Source organism: Harpia harpyja, chromosome 3 (genome assembly GCF_026419915.1).
Source record: "Harpia harpyja isolate bHarHar1 chromosome 3, bHarHar1 primary haplotype, whole genome shotgun sequence".
Lineage (NCBI taxonomy): Eukaryota > Metazoa > Chordata > Aves > Accipitriformes > Accipitridae > Harpia > Harpia harpyja.
In genome coordinates this window covers 16,062,179-16,080,078 of record NC_068942.1, presented here as the reverse complement: position 1 = coordinate 16,080,078, position 17,900 = coordinate 16,062,179, and the positions used below count along the sequence as shown (strand labels likewise).

Below are 17,900 nucleotides of genomic sequence, written 5' to 3'. Positions count from 1 at the left end.
TAGTGGTTTAAGATAATTCCGACAGTTACCTCCCACAGAGGCTGCAGTCCTTTACTAGAAATTTCTTTAAGAGCACTTGTGTCAGATTATATACTATGATTATTATCATAAGACCATTTATGACAGTAAAGGGGGGGAACAATTACAGAAAATGGCAACTATTATTCATTAACTAAGGTAAAACTGGTCTTTCTTCAGTGAGGTCAGCATTCCATCACCGTCACACAAACCGTTCTATGGTTTGTAGCAATGGCAATTAAAAACCCCCAAAGTATTCTCTACCAAATGTTGGTAAGAAGGAACAGTTCGTTCAGCAATTTATATTGAGAAGACCTGGCACAGACTTCACAATCCATCTGGTTTTTAGTTGTCTGGCTCTGGTAGCACCTCATCATCTCTGAGTGAATAAAGTATCTAAGAATGATTGCTACCATCATAGTGTTTGAAACTCTAAACTGGTTTACTATCCATAGGCTAAGCCTAAGGGAGGTCTGCATGTTTGTATTTTACTTGGTTTTATTTTCATGTGCACTATATGTGTTTATTGAAAATCTAAGGAGAGCTTAAAGTTAAGACTAGACTTTACAGCTACATCTGTTACAGGGAGCTTCATTAGAAAGTCAACATCTCTCACCCCACTGAGGGGGCATAGCTGATGCTCTGTTGTACTTATAGTGCCTAATTTGCTCTAGATATAATTACTACTACAGGGCAATAATTATTTTTACTTTATTTTTTTGGATTATGGAAGTGCCTGGTATTTTCAACTGTAAGCAGAGTACCATTGTGCTGTGCACTGTACAAAAACACAGATTTGAAAGAAATGTTGTTTTTAGTGGCACCCACAGGTTTTGGCAGATACTTTTCTTCTCTCACTGTGTGCATAAATATTTTCACTGATACCAGCTGTAGAAAGTGATATGGTAAATGCTAATCTCAGTACAGTCATAGCAGTCACAAATGGAAGTTAGATCTGTAATTTCAAGTTGAAAGCTGAAATGAAAAATCTAGTGGTTATGCACTACTGCCCTAAGCTACTGAAAGATTCCCTCTTTCTTTCTCTCTACACTCTCATACTCAGGCAAGGGGATAAGGTTTCCTCCCCAGGAGAAAGAAAAACACAGATTATCAGTTTTCTGGTAATAACACTGCAACTCCTGAAGACAGTCTGGCTCTAAAAAGTGGTACAGGCTGGGATACATCTCACCTAACTTTGGACATGTAAAGCACAGATATCTCAGTCTGAGCTGTTGATTTTTCCTCCTATTCTAGTAAGAGGAAAGAAACAGGTATGACCAGATGTATTCCATGTAATTTCAGGCTTCTATTTAGGTTGAGATGAATTGTCCTCTGAAAGTGCCTGGTTCTTTCCGTTAACTTTAAAGAACCTAAACTTGGTTGCAGCAGTTTTAGATTCCCACATTAGGGCACATGCATTGTGCCACTGATAATTTTCCTTTTCCTTATTAATATTTCATCTCTGGCCTGCCTGCTCACACTTGAAGAATTCATTTCCACTCCCTATGGATGAAAAAGTGTCCTTCAAAGTTTTTATGAAGTATAGTTTAAGCTGTTTCTCTGATATATTTTTTCCATTTGTAAATACCCACACTTTGACCTTCCCTTTCAGAAGCTAGTTGGAGCACCTTCATTCCCATATTTTTGGCTTTTTTTTATAACCTTGCATCATTTATGTAGCTCTCTTCTAAGTTTTCTACTTCACACTTTCTTTGCAGTGCGAATAAGTGTTATGAGAGTGGTCTCACCAAAATTTTGCATAGGGAGAGACTCTTCCTTGCTTCTGTTTTGTGGTATATGAGAATTATGTTAACTGTTAGTGCCACAACATTGCACAAAGAAATTATACTGAGATAGATATTTATAATTTCCTGTAATACTGCTTTTCAAAGAAAAATATTTGTGTCTTTGCTCCCAGTTACCTATTTCCTTGCATTAGACTGTATAAATCACTATATTTATAACTGTACATTTTGCTGACTGTGACTGTTTAGCTAGGGGGTCCTTTGCAGCAGTTACACTCAACTCACTGTTTATCATCCTACTGACCTCTCTGTGTTCTGATAACTCAACTTCCTAAAAATGATCATTGTTAAAAATATTGTGACATTTGGCCAACGACTATTATTTTCGGCATCTACTAAAATCAGCATCGCATATTGGTAATTTGATATATTTGATGATCTGAAATATCAATAAAGAAACTATTGCATTTTGGAACCTGTCAGTGAGTCAGATTTAATACATTTTAGTTACTCAAAGTAACTTAAAGTGGCTTACACAAATTTAAGCATTTTACCTAAGCCATGCAGGCAGGCAATGGAGAGAGAGGCATCTTCAGAGGGCAATCCACCTCACTGACTCCAATAGAAAAGCAGATAAAAATTTAAATAAAGCAAACAAATAACAAAAAAAAAAGCAAAACCAAACCAAAAATGTCTTTGCACATGTAACTCCTCTGGAAGAGAAGGAGAGAAGGAGAAAACAGTTCATTGGTAACAGATCATAGTCATATTCCACAGACAGTGTACAAACTGTAGAATGGGCTCTTCAAACACTGGCATGTTTCTCTTCACTGCCTGCTCAGTAGGTCTTGGAAACTTATCTTACACTAAATATTTAACTTTTAGATGGATAAAACTACATGGGATGAATATCAACCTGTGCTTGCTGTTTGAAAATGGGTTTTTACATTTCCTGTTTTATTTATTTGAGAACTCGGAGAATGTTATTTAAGAATATGCAATGGTCAAATATGTTAAATATCATGTTCAGTTCTGCACAGTAATAGAAACATTTCAGTTTCATGTTTATTCTTAGAACAGAATTCTGGAAACTGTGTCTTTTCCTTATGGCCTTTTTTCACATCTTAATTATTAGATGGTCCCCTGGTAAATTCTGTCTTTTACTAAAAGTTGTAATTATGTTCAGCTGAAACCTTCAGCCTGGGCTATGGAACTTTCTGCTGAACCTTATTATAATTCCCAGGACAAATCCATAGTGAATCATAGTTTCTGATCCAGAGACCCTGCCTCTTTGAGAGCACTTCCTAAAGTGGAAAAAGACATACTCATCAAGAAAATATTTCATCACTGTTACAGCTGTAGCTTTGAGAACTGTCTTCACAGTAATATTACTTCATAAAATAAAGAAGAATTTGCAAAGGACTGAGTGTCAATATGCTTTGGTAGCTAGGAAGTGACTTAAAATACTTGAAATCTTTCCAGTGGATAAATTTCAATTAATTTTTGTAACTGCTAGAGGAATGCATATATATGTTTAGTACTAAGAAGTACAGAGCATACCTCTGTTTTGTTTTGTTTTCCTTTTAAAGCTAAATGCATAAACTAATACAGAAGTTCTGCTTTCACTAATTCTATTTCGTAATATACTCTGTGAGCATTTGGATTGAAATCAGTGGGAAATTTTGTGGAATAAGTTAGTACTTTCTGTAAAGATGGGTAGGAAAATATGCTCCTCACAAGCAATACCAAGAGGCAAACAAGATGTAAATCTATACATCCTGGTTAAAATTTAACAACTAATGAAGTGGGCACAACATAAGAATTTTGAGGTGGGAGGGGGAGGGAGTACAATTGAAATAATCAGAGTAAAGCTGTTGATATCATTAGGTAGCAAGGTGTAATTATTTGTAGTCGGAATAAACTGGGATATTAGAAGTAACACACATGTTCCTGCCACAGGTTTTATTGTGTTTAGAGCATATTGGTGGTCTGAGATTTCCATTTTTCATACTGAACTCATTTCAGTGTGTTTGATTTCTTTTCTGCAGTGCTACCTTTCACCTGTTGAATCAAAGTGCCTGGTAACTTAGAGTATCAGCAATTTTTCTTCCTCTTTTTCTGGGAATATGTTTCTTCTCAATAATGAATTAATGGTATATCCAGGCAGAAAGAAATGCAGAAAGCAAAAATATCCCTTTGGTTGCAGAAGAGGAAGAACACTGTCCTTTCTGCAGGCTCAGCTCCTGCTGGCTGCTCCTGATGACACACCTAGCATTACAGGGCAGAGTCCACTGGTTGAACAGCAAGCACTGGCCTCCCCTCAGCTGAACGTGCCTAAGAGGCATGTTTGTGACAACATCTAGTTTCTCTAAAAATGATTGTAGGAAAGAAAAAGGATGCCGTGCTGTTTGTGTGGAGGGAGTCAATCTGCTTGCTGCTGGCAGTAAGGTACTAGAAATCATATGATGTAAAACCGTGGGCAGAATTAAAGCTGATCAGTGAGTTTGTTACATTAATGATCAGTAATATGAAAAAGATAGTAAAAACCTTGAACTCTAGCCCCTCCCCATATACAGATTTGTGAAATCTGCAGATTTGCAAATGCAGATTTGAATTCAAAATGGTGCGGTTTGAGTTTCAGTTAATAATAAAATCTTGTTCATGTTTTACTTAAGAAAACATTTATATGCATAACAAGAATTCCTGTTGTAGGATTTTTAAAGTGCCATAGTTACTGGTTATTGTAACAGACATTATGTTTTGGGATTTTGGGGGGGATTGGGTGGGGTTTGTTTTGGTTTTTTTTTTTCTGAATGAGAAATAGTCTCTTTTCAACTGAAAATCCCTATTGACTGAAATTTATCTCTTGGTCATGTTGCCAAAAAGCTGGTCCAGCCTCATTTTCCTCTTTCCTCCTTTCTAATATACACTTATCTTGGTCTTTTCTTAAGTGGTGGTTTCAGTCACTTTCAACATATTTTCCTGGATAATAATCATTACTTTTACACTTTCAGAACATCTTTCCCAGGTTTCTTTGTCAGCCCACTTCCCCTCAGGATAGCTCAAGGTTCATTTGGATAAGGTGCATCTTCCCTTGCCGGGGTCCTCTAGGGAAACTTAACCCTTAGTGTCTCCTTAATGCATGACCCACTGCAAAAAAATCCCCAGTTACCCCCAGTTCCAAAATAACACAGCCAAGCCTATAGTAATCTTAAGCCTAAGCCTTTATTGTTGTTCCAGTGACATAAGGATTCATGATTCTGGATAGGTTCTTTCACAATGAGAGATAATTCAGTTTTGTTTCTAGTAGAAATTAAATTTTCATTCTTGCTTTATTTTTTAAAAATTCTCTTACATAGATATGCATATCTCAGGCATATGCCTGTGAAAAAATAACAAGAAATGTATTTTGAAGTTGTTGGGTAACTCCAGCTTGAAGGATCATGAAAAGGGAGCCATCATTCCTTACTAGTTTTTTTTCCTTGTTATTTCAAATTCACTACAGCCAGGAAAGGACACATTTGGATGTGTTTGGCAGAGATTCCTAAGGGTAACAGAAGCAGTATACAAGCAAGAACAAAGTCAGGTTAGTTTAGTTTTGCTTTTTTAAATACTGTCTTAGCATGTGAAATGTTCTGAAGCAAAGGGCACTGCATAAATAGAAACTGTATTATGCTATGGTGTTTATCAAATGCTCCTCATCTACTGCACCACCCCCATAAATCCACCAAAGCTTTTATTATTCAGGGGTGGGAAGGTAAGCAGAAAGGAGTGGAAGCTACAGAATGATTTAACACTGTGGGAACTTAATCAATAAGACTGTTGCAGAGAACTCCCAGGAAAGAGTGTTGTTTTCCATCCAGATGATAATGAGGCAGACTAGCAGCAACCTCTGGAGGAGGAATGCTGGAGCAGTGAATCTGTGGTACAGCTTTGCTAGTTGCTAATTAATAGTTTGAGGCCAAGGGGACACCTTTTTGCCCCTCTGCCACTTGTAGTTTCTTTCTGGCTTGTCCCACAGGCCTCTTTCACTCTTGGGGTCACTCTGTGCTGAGTTAGATTCTGGAAGTTTATCCAAATTTAACAACAGGGCTAAAAATCCAAGTTTACCTTTCTTCTCCCTCCTTTGTTCTTGGCAGTCTTAGTACATTATTAGTATTTTTCCCTATATTGCAAAAATAGTATTCTTGTGTAATCTCTTATTCCCTGTGCCTTGCATCCCAATTTCAGACAGCTGAACTTATTTTGGTGTTTGACATCTGTGGTCTGACTGGAAAACATCAACAAAAGCCAAGCTGGATAGCAGTTAAGCATGACTAATATTTGTGATGTGCAAATTTAAATAATTTTAAGTGGTTTTAGCTTGAAGAGGTTGAGAATGCTTGTTTCATGATAGTTAAGTTCAGTATTGATTTTTTTCACCTTTATCTGGAGTCCAAAACAGAACAGGCATCCACTTCAACAGAGCTAAAGCTCTGGCTGAATGATGCCATTATATCTGTATCTTTGTGACACATATTCTTGTAGTCCTTTGGTTCTTCCAACCTCCAATGTAATGATGTACAGAAGAAGTATAGTATTGTACAAAAGAAGTATAAGTAGAGAGAAAGCAAGTAGTATCTCCCATGCCAGAGAAGAATTTAAGCAATGGGAAATTAAATAGTGAGGTCAATGTTGGCCATAAAGTAGATGGCCATAAAGCATTGTTGGCCACTGCAGTCTAGTAGTGTATTGAATCCAGGTTTTCCCCACATTTTATGGGAGCATCTAAAAACGAGTCATAGGTAAGAAGGGATTCGTGCATTGTTTTGCTAAGGTATAAGTGAAAACTACTACATTTGATAAGAAATACAAGATGACATTTGTTTTAACACAGTAAAAATGAGTACTAGTCAGCAGCAGTCCTTCCAGGTTTCCAGTCTAATAGTATCACTACTATATCGTCTTACTTCAATAAGATAATTTACTTCAAGATTCTTGAAAGATTTTCTTAAAACGTTTTCCTAAACCACACTTGCCATTATTAATCAATGCTAAGAACAGAACACATGAATAAAATTCTCTTTATTGATGATATGTAGTGGCTTTTGTTGCATTTAGCTTTGGTTTAGGTAATTTTTTTCTAATTATTTTGTTTTCCTGACTCTTGATTGTCTCATCTTTATGCTAAGCTTGTCACTACTCTTGTAGTCATCCAAAGCACAAGTATGATAGCAGAGAAAGCAGTGGAGTAACTGTACCTGTGTGACAATGTATTTTTCCCAGTTTCACAACAAAAGGCCCTTGAGACTAAAAATGCTCATTTGATTTTTGCTGATCTGAGAGGTCTGTGCCATCTTTGATAATTCGCTACAGCAGATCAAGCTTTACATTGAAAATATTGCATTAACTAGAACTTTCAAGTGTAAAACATTTTTTAAAAGATGTATTTAAGCTTTGGGGAGGTAATGCAGATAATTTTTTCACATTGAATTTAAGAAAAATTATAATCACTTCATCTACTGATGAGTGAAGTAAATCACAGTCTGTGTGTTTATGTGGGTTCAAAAATATTTCTGTTTTACCTAGAAATTCAACTGATGTATGCAAAATTATTTAGAAAACTTGATTTGGATATAGAGCTCCTGCAGAAATTAGGCATTCATTCCCCTAGGCAACATTCAGCGTTTGAGCCTAAAAATAGCACATTCACAGCATAATTCACAATTAATAAACCTGGCTGGCTTTAGACACTACTGACTATTCCATTGATAGTGTTGTTTACTTAGCTTTCCTATCTGTCCCTCAGTACTAAGAGTTTCTGTTGGACTTGTGCTTTCATAGTGAGCAGTTTGGGGCAGAGACCTTTGTTTGGGTCAGTGTCTAGAGTAGCACCTAGTGCTTTGGTTTCCCAATTCAGAGCTGGCATTGTAAGAGACAAGTATGCCATAAGTAAATTATTTAGTACTTTAACTGTTTGTCATCTAGTTCTTCAGTGCTCATTCTCGTCAGTAACTCATGCTGCAAAAAGGTTCGATATATCATGTTCCTGTGGGAGGGTTTGGTAACATTTGTTACAAAATAGGAGGTACCTTCATAACTGGAAAAAAACAGCAATATGTTTTATTCATTGGTACACTGAAAATTGTAGTGCAAATACAGATTTAACTTGGATTTCAGCACAGGGCTGTCACAATGGCATGTGGGCAGAAATAGCAGACACCAGATCAGGAGTAATTTCTGGAAGGCACCACAACAATATATGCATGCACACATCCTTAGGTACAGTCTTTGTCCTAAATATTGCTCATGATTTACAATGATTTTTGTTTGTGAACCATTTGTATTTTCATTTTCTTTTGTGCTTTGACAGGATATAATTATTTCTGAAACATATAATAGGATCAAAGCATATTTCATTATTAAATAAATTATTGCATTATGTTAGTGCCATCCTGACTGCATGAAAATGTTAATCCAGTTTTGTTATATTTTTTCAAATATGAGAAGTTTTTTCATATGAAAATTTTGTGAAATTAATTGTTTGCTTTCTCCCAACCTCTGAGGGGTCTAGAGCTTCAGAAGATATCAGATAAAGGATGATGACATGTAATGAGAGCAAGATTTAGCTATTAAACTTCCTTGACTCACTTTAAATATTGATTAGAGAAACACTTCTGGGCAAATATTTATATTGAGCAATAATATAATTCAGTGATCTTTTTTTTTTTTTTAACTTTCTGAATATCATTATGTCTTCAGTAATTTAGCCTAGAAAAATACATTGTTAGCCATAGGTTATATGAAAAACTCCTAGATAGATGAGACCAAGAAAGAAAAGTAAAATTTTCCAGCATTAAACCATCATTCATAAGATGCAAAGGTGCTCTGTGTTGCACAGTCTGTATATGGCCTTTCCCAGGGTTTGGGACTATTGTACCTGGGATATTGGCTTCAAGCCATTTCTAATATAATGCTAATGTTGTGACAGATACTAATGAAACCATGCTGTTTCTAGATAAAGCTGATATTGGATACATAGGCAGAAGAGGTAATTTCCTTATTCACTTTCTTAATGAGCTCAAGGAGGACAGAGGAACCTTCCTGCATCAGTGAATATCTCCTAGATTTTATTAGTTTTTTCAACAACAATAAATTTCTTTGCATGTTTTTGTTTACTGCACATATAACCATAACAGCTGAACCTACTTGTTGTGTAACTGAGTGATGTTCTCTTTGTAGGGGAAAAAAATATAAGTTAAAAATTCTCAAAAAACCTTTGAAGAGTCTAAGCAACATCAACATATTTGTGTTTTAAAATTTCTTCCTAGCTTCTACTCAAATGGTGAAGAATCCAACTTGCGTGCCAAACACAGAGGGACCAAATATGTATATTACACATACTATTTGAGTATCATCTGAGTGTGGTGGCTGTGTGTGATGTTTAATGACTGGTTTTCATTGCTTTACTTGTGTTGAGCCTTGGGTTACTAAACTCTCAAAAACATTGAAAGTTTGAGGTATCCAGGTTAGAGAGTAGTGTGGACACTCCCCACCTCAAGACAGCATGCTCTGCTCAGCTGTCACACACTGAATGTCTTGCTTGGCTTACTCAGTGTTTCTGGTCCAGACTGAGACCCAAAACCTGCAGGGGGGCTAAAGCAGTATGTGCTTGCTATGGACATGACAGGGTATAAATCTTGACAGAAGTAGCTGAGAAGGTGTGCTGGTTTTGGCTGGGATAGAGTTAATTTTCTTCATAGTAGCTAGTATGGGGCTATGTTCTGGATTTGTGCTGAAAACAGGGTTGATATTGATAATTCAGGGTTGTTTTCATTACTGCCGAGCAGTGCTTACCCAGAGCCAAGGCCTCTGCTGCTTCTCACCCCACCCCACCAGCGAGCAGGCTGGGGGGACAGAAGGAGTTGGGAGGGGACACAGCCGGCACAGCTGACCCCGACTGACCCAAGGGATATCCCAGACCATATGATGTCATGCTCAGCATATACAGCTGAGGGAAGAAGAAGGAAGGGGGGGATGTTTGGAGTGATGGCATTTGTCTTCCCAAGATGCCATTAGGCGTGCTGGAGCCCTGCTTTCCTGGAGATGGCTGAACACCTGCCTGCCCATGGGAAGTGCTGAATGAATTCCTTGTTTTGCTTTGCTTGTGTGCGCAGCTTTTGCTTTACCTATTAAACTGTCTTTATCTCAAACCATGAGTTTTACCCTTCTGATTCTCCCATCCCACTGTGGGGGAGTGAGAAAGTGGCTGCGTGGTGCTTAGTTGCCAGCTGGGGTTAAACCATGACAGAAGGGAAAGGACAGTGTGAAGCCAGTTATCCACACATATCTGGCATATCCATTGATCCTTGTACCAAAATTAGATCTCTAACAGAGATTTTTTTGCTTTAGGTGGGAAAATCAATACAATTTAAAAAGACATTTTCAAGTATTTCCCATTAATAAAAATTATTAAAAAGATAATTTTTTACTTAGAAAAAAAAATTTCCTTGGTCAGTTTCTCAGGTAGAGTCTGTGTAGAGTACCCATGCTGCTACCTAGATTTCAAGAAAGCTGCTCTGATTTAGAATTACAGGGTTTGGTCTATTGCCTGTGAATACTTTATGAAATAGTCAAATCAGTTTAATCTTATTTGAGGTTATAATACATATTTCACATGATTGTATTATGGATGTATGCCATGATGAAAACTTGGCTTTATGTTGAAATGCTATCTGTATGTCCATATTTCACTATATTTAGATTTTGTAAAGTTTAATCTGAATTTTGACCTAATGTTTAATAGTTGATTTTGGATTGTTTAGAATAACAATTTTATATCATCTTTGATTGCTTATGTGTAATGTTGAGATTCCTTCATCTTAAGTTTTGCTTTCTTGCTGCAATATAGTTTCTTATTGCTCTAATTCATCTGTCAGTTAAGAAGTAATGCAACTTATTCTTCAGACTCAATTATTGAAAATGAGGAGTGTGTACTGTTCTAATTGAGAGTCAGAACCAAAACCCATATAGTGGTTTAAAACAGAGAAGAAAGAGAGGTTCTAAATACTCTATAATGAAAAACTCCAAAAAGGAACCTAGGTTTCACAATCTTCAAGTGGTAAACTAGGTGAATAGGCAAATGCTGGAGGTGCTTTTTGTCACCTCAAAGGGTGCAAAAACAGATTCTTAGAAATATTATCTGCCTGCTAAAATATGGCAGCTAGGCTGAAGTAATATTCTAGGACAGTACTTCCTGCTTTTGTCAAAGAATGATCTGGCCTTAGGGATTAGTCCACAGTCTGGCTGAAGCAAGGTTTTTTCTCAAACCAGTGAAGGTATGAACAACCAGAGGTGTGTGGGTGTCCAATAGCTGCTTTAGTACTTGGTTACCATTGCAACTTAAAATTTTAAGGTTATACAGAAGTCCGCAGAAAAAGACCAACCTCTGTATGAAATGAAAAGTAAAGTATAGTTTTAATTTGTCCAGGAATGACAGTGATTCTATTATAATTCATCAAGGAAGATATTTGACAACAAAGAAGATGCATGTTAAATATAGTGTTTCTGACTCAATCTGAAGGTTCATCCTATACCAGTGTAGCCGAATCAGTTTTTCTGATCATTCACTTTGAAAGCTAGTCTAAAGTACAATAAGACTTTCTTCACTGTATTATTGATTTCTAGTTTTTCTATTTAAACTATTTTTTCTTTCTGATCAGTTATTGTCCCAAGTTTTTATGCATGTAACATTCTGAATGTGATGGTGAGCAAAGGCATATCTAATTCTAACAGATATCTTGCGATTTCTTTTCCTGCATGATTTCTGTCAGTGTTTCTGACTTGCAACATTCCTGTAATTCTCTTCCTACAGCAAGTTATTTCTGCACATATCTAAGCTGATAAATCTCTTTCATGTATGAATGCATTTTCCTCATATCCAAAGTGACAGATTTGCAAAACTTATGGATTGGCATGAGATGGTCCTGGACTTATTCTCTCCTCAGTTTCTTTTTTTATATTTGTAATTACATGGGCTAGGCTATTTAATGTGAAAGTCAGGATGCTCATTTATTTAGTTCTTATCTTAAATATCTGTTGCTCTTCATGTTCAAAGTATCTTCTTCAAATGTCCAATATCCTCTTCCCCAGGTTAGTGGCATACTTCAGTTAGGTTTCTCCTTCCAGCATAGAAGCTGAGCAGCCTTCTTCCTTGGTGCTATAACATTTCAACTAAGCAGAGCTTTAAGTCTAGTTTTGCTCACCTTTGCTTATATTGTTGCTTATCTGGACAGTATCCTTACTGACAGTGATTGTGTAAGGTATTTTTTTGGTTATCTTGTCTTTGCTGTCATCTACAAGTTTTTGATCTCGTCTATGGGAAACCGTAGCTGTGAAAGCCCATGGTAAATTGTACTTTCTTAGTACAGTGTGTAGTACCTAGTAGTGTGTAGTGGAGAATGACTGCAACTCAGATAATAATAATACAGGCCTCTGTCAAACTCCATAGATCAGAATGTTTCCTCAAGAAAATGTAATACCACAAGTAAAATGAGATAAAATACCACAAGTAACTGAGAAAATATCCTTGATGGAAAAAGAGAGTTGTTAAATCTCTACCCATTACAAATTCTCTGAAGATGTGTAGGACAACAGAATAAGGTTTAAACAGCACTTCTGGTAAGTAACTGCAAGAAATAGATACCTCAGAATAAAGACATTAAGTGGTAGTGTTATTTCTTTTGATAGGATGATAATCACTTGATGTTTTCAGTAGTTCTCAGTTAAATTGGCCAAGAAAACTAGTTGTATTAGAGAAATTTGAAGAGTATTCCATTCCATATAAATATAAACCAGATGCTTTTTCTAAGCATTTTCTAAGCAAAGACGAAACTCTAAAAGTGTTTGGGAGTTATTTAAAGGCAAACTTAAATATTGCAGGTTGGGGAGCTAATTGAGTCCTTTCTCTGAAACCCAAATGGGTCTGGGACCTTGAACAGAAAACTGTGGACAGCTGGTGCTGACCAACCCAAATTTAAAAAGTCATTTGCTTTGCTAAGTAAGAGTAAAGTAAGACCAGAAAGATGCTCAGAGAGAGTAGGCAGTGCCCTGATGCTGTGGATACGATAGAGGATTTGCAGTGCTGCAAAAAAGACATCAGGCAGAAAGGCAGTAGAAGACCAAAAGAAGCACCACAACTGTAACTTCAATAAACATAAAAAGTCCAGAAAAAGCCTGCCTTCTGAGGAAAAATTGCAAGAATTGAACTCCATCAATTTTCAACTCCATTGAAAGTATCTCAGGCTCTCACAGGACATCACTACATGAGTGCTGCTACCTCAGAGAATACCCTTCACCGGAGTAGTGGACATTGCAGTCAAAGATGACTAAATGGTCAGCTTGGAAGAAACGTGACAGAGAGTGATTTACATCTAAACAAAGAAATAACAAGGTTCTGTAATATTAACACTATGGGAAAAACTGAAATAGTAGAAAATGAAAGGGTTAAGCTATATGCTTTTTCATTCAAAGTGTATGTTAACAGTGTATATTGTTCACTAGACAAAAATATGATCTGTAATGGAATCAGGGAAGAAATCCCACAATAAAATGAAAAGTTTGGCAATCCTTTCAATTAATCTCTAAGTGTAAGTGTTGTCCTTCTAGAGGCAGGGAACTGATTAGGAAAGACTTTGAGAAAAACCTCAAGGGAGTAATAAGCTCTCAGCAAACTCAGAGTACACTAAGCTGACTTACCTTTTCAGTAGTCTTGTCTAAGGTGAAATATGGACTGAAACTGTTAGTCATGCACACATTTTGCATAGACTAATGAAAATCATTAGTACTGAGTATGTGAACACCATTTTTTTGTAGTCTCTGCTGTTGTTGAAGTCTCAGACCTGAATGGGACTATGTCTAAAGGTGCTAGGATAGTGGTACTTAAATTATTAAGGAAAAATCCGGTGATAAGAAGACAGAGATTAGAAACAGAAAGTCCAAGAGAAAAATATGATATCATGGCTATCAAGTGAAAAAACATGTTAAAGGTAACTGTTCCAGCCTGTTGAATATGTCAAAAAAGAAGATCAAGTTGAAAGAAAGGTTCTTGTGGATACAACCTGAAAAAGATCCTTCCATGGGACTAAACCTGGAATAGATTTGATGATATCGGCTAGTTCTTCTAGGCTAAGACTCTCACATTTCCAAGATTGCCCTTTGGAAGTTACTCTAGGTAAAAAAATACTCATACATAAGATTTATTGTCTCTTGGCACAGTAAATTTAACATCTGATAATCACCCATAGTGTAGCAGGCATAAATTCAAACATGTTATTAGATTAAACATTCTGATTATCACCCTGAAATGCATACAGTGATCTTAGGTGCTGGTTTAACAAAGGGAATGGAATCAGACTCTAATACACAGAGGATACAAGCCACAAAGGACCAAGTCCATCACCTTTAGTTGCCCCTGGAAAGTTTGTTGAACTACCAGTATATTTTATGCTTTGATGTGCTTCATGCTGAGATCTGGGAGGACTACTGTATTCTGTATTAATGGCAGTTTCCAAAAAAGGGGTGGTCTTTAGATGTAACAGTCAATTTTGGATTAGACATCTTGAATTTCTCTCTCAGTTTGGCAAACATGCTCAGCAGACATACCGAAGTAAGGAAATGGAAAAATCCCCCAGTCCCTAAACCAAAAGCCATGGACTGGGAGGAAATACTTACCAGAACTGAGAAATTATCAGACACTAGAAGTACTTAATTTCTTAGATTCCTGTTGAATCATATGAATAAATTGTTAGAAGCTGTATCTTGGGCTTGGTGGGGGAAAAAAAAATAATCTGTAATTTCTAAATCCTTAGACTCTATTTTTGATTGCCTAAACCAACAATTTTTCCAGCCTCAGATCATTCAGTAAAACAAAGCACAATGATTTTGATCGTTATTTTAGTTAAACACAGAAAACAAGCATTGAAATATTAAAGAAAGTTAAGGCTTTATTGCAGTGGTTTTATAAGTTTCACCTGTAAGAACTGGGGCAAGGATTTGGAGGTATGGCTGTGCACCGGTAGTGTCGTGAGTGCAGTGACAGCCATACATGCCCATTGTTTTACATCATTAGTACTGTACTGAATCTTTAGGGAAAAAAAAAAAAAAAGAAAAAAGAAAATGCCCACTGAGAAATGTAGCCTCCAGAGTCCAGTCTTTTTTATTACTTCACTTTTTTTTCTTTTTTTCTTTATACAGCACCTAATTTAGGCCACAGACAAAAAGAAAATATATCTTGAATATGCATCACGGGTTCCAAAAATGAAAAGAAATTGGATTTGGATAGCACTTACTCAATAGACAGATATGATACATGGTAAGAAGGTGCACTGTCTGCCCTGTGATAGATTAAACTACTTTGTAGGAAAATTACTGTGAGCCAGTCACCACCACCACCGTGGCTAAATCTTTAATAAAATTCTCTTCCATATTCAAGAGCGAGGTATGAAGTACACAATAAGCAGAGTGGAGTAGAGTGCCATTTATCAAACCACAGCTAGGTCTGTAATCTCCTGCTTTATCCTTTTTTAGTACTTTATTTGTCTTTATTGTTGCAAGGAAGCACATTTACCCAGGGCAGTGGGCTTTTGGTGCTGATAAACCTTTTGTTTTAAATTCTACCTGTGGGATTTTTTTTCTTTTTTCTTTTTTTTTTCCTCTCTCTCTTTTTTTTTTTAATCAGATAACCATTCTGTCACTCTATGGGAGCAATTTGTTTGTTTTGTTTTGGTGGTCCCTTGTTTGTTACATGTTCTTTCACCCTTCCTTGCCTGACCTGACCCTACCTCTCTTGTCTCTATGCTACAAAAAAGGATACCAAAGCCTCCAAGACATTTTAAAAAGAATACTCAAGCCTGTGCAGAAGGCAGTCTGGGATGTATTCCATAATGGTTTTTTGAAGCTATTTGGCAAGATGGCAGTGTTGAACCATGTTGCATTTGGCCCCTGGGTGGCACTACGTGGCTAGACCTGGGACCAACAAAAGCATTTTTGGATAAAGGCAGAAAACGTAATTGAAGCAGTTTTGTTTTTAAAAATTAAAGACAAATCCTTAAGCTAAATCTGTTGATATTTGCTGAATTCAATACAAATATGCTATAATATTAAACTGTGTTCCTCTTATTGAATGAGATTCCAAAATGTTCTGTATATCTTGACTACCTGATAATATCTGGATCACTTTTGGCAACATGCTGATATTAAGTACAGATGCAGTGGAAGGGTCCTATGGGTAGAAGTATGTGACTAGAACTGCTTTGTGCTGCCTGAATATGCATACTACCACTCTGTGCTGCAGCCCTGGGGGTGATTTTTTTAGTACTATTATAACCCTTTTTATTGTTTGAATAGCAGTTTTATGACAAAACATTTATATTCAGCCTGCCTTTGTACTTGACTGAAAGAGAGCAATCACTGAGAATGATAAGGCAACAATGGTAATGATAACTGCATTTATGGAGGCTTACAGAATTTAAACGGGCATGCAAAAATAGACTTACAATAGTGCTCTACCTTCATCTGAGCTGGTTTGGGTATATTTCTTGTGCCTGGGCCATGTTTGCTTATTGATGGAGATGTTGCATTTTCTCCCGTTTTTCTCCTTTATGGCATTTCTTCTGTATGAATCTTACATGTGTGTACATCAGGTTTATCTTACCACAGAAAGATGCTGTAGTAAGATGGAGGAACATAACCATTTTTCAAAATCCACATCCCTGAAATTATTGCTCAACTTAAATATCAAGTTTTCAGAGTTTGTGGTTATATGATCTTGCAGCAGAATGGCCATTAACTGTCTTTCAAGGTCCTACCTCTCGTGAAAAATAGGCAATTCTTTCACTCTCCCTTGAGAAGAAGTGAGGAATAGTACTGGACATTGGAAAGTAATCCAAGAGTTTAAGAGCAGTCAATCTGTTGCCTGAATATTTTTAAGCCAAATCAATTCTACTTTTGTCTTCCTTTGCTATAGTGTTTTATCCCCCTTGAAGTTTACACAGACATACACACACATGCACAGACACACACATTTGTGTATTTCCTGAAATTTATTGTTTATAGAAGGCAAGAAAACAAGATGAAGTTCAGTGTCTTTTGCGGGGAGGCAGATAGTTCCTGGATCTCTTGAGTTTTGTATGAGGGAACAGAATTATGCCTAAGTCTAATGTACATTTTAGTATGGATTATGAAGAAAGGAGGTGTACACTACACGTTGTTCTAAAGATATTTTAGGGCTACAATCTGCCACATTGTTCACAGGTTGCTAAGTAGGCTTACCGATGTTAGAGGTTTTCTTACTAAGGAAGAGATTGTCCTTGTGGAGTTAGAATGACAGATTCAGCCTACATTTTTATATACTATTTTTCAATATTTTAAAATAATTTTGTCAGCAAGCTATTTTATCTAAAAATCTCTGTGGACTGTCTCTTTTTATAAGCCAAAACAACATATATTTTCATAAAAGTGAATGACCATTTTAAAGGCTTTTTACATTTTGAGCCATACATTAATTTTATTGATTTTGAGAGCTGGTAATCTCAATATACCTCAATTTCTTTCATACTATAGTTTTCCTATTATGTAATTTTACTTCTTTCTCCACTTATATTTTAATTTTCTGTACTTACCAATCCATTAGAAGTTGACAGTATACAAAAGCTGGGTGGCAACAATTTGTGAAAACGAAGTGACTCTAGAAATGTAGGAAGATATAAAAAAAATTAGTTGTTAAAAACAAGAGGTATGTTTTATTTTATTCATGTATGTTATTTTACTAATTCAAAAGCTCACTAACTACACTACATTTTTTAATGTATGTATGTATATGATCATTACATGTTAACCTGTTCATGTGTTTCTGACTGTGCTATTTAGGTTTTAAATATGTTTAAATTAATAATTCAAATTCTTTTTTGCAAATGAAATGTAAGTAATGCAAACACTAGCTTGCTTTGCCTAAGTTCTTATAGTACTTTACTGGAATGCTGTATTCAAAGATATGTCATTTTCTACTAAATGTCTTTCTAATTCTTTTGTGAAAATGATGCCTTTTCCCCAGACCCAGCTACTTAGTGGATATTATTGAACAAGTGTCTTTTATAGGAT

At 36.2% G+C, this 17,900-nt stretch overlaps 1 long non-coding RNA gene across 1 annotated transcript in view; it reads left to right on the top strand.

Annotated features, from left to right (window-relative positions):
• Positions 1-17,900, top strand: part of LOC128139289 (uncharacterized) — a 202,728-nt gene that overhangs the window by 62,447 nt on the left and 122,381 nt on the right. Inside the window, exon 4 of the long non-coding RNA XR_008234302.1 lies at positions 5,269-5,349. This is a non-coding gene — a long non-coding RNA (uncharacterized LOC128139289). The remainder of the gene's footprint in view (positions 1-5,268; positions 5,350-17,900) is intronic.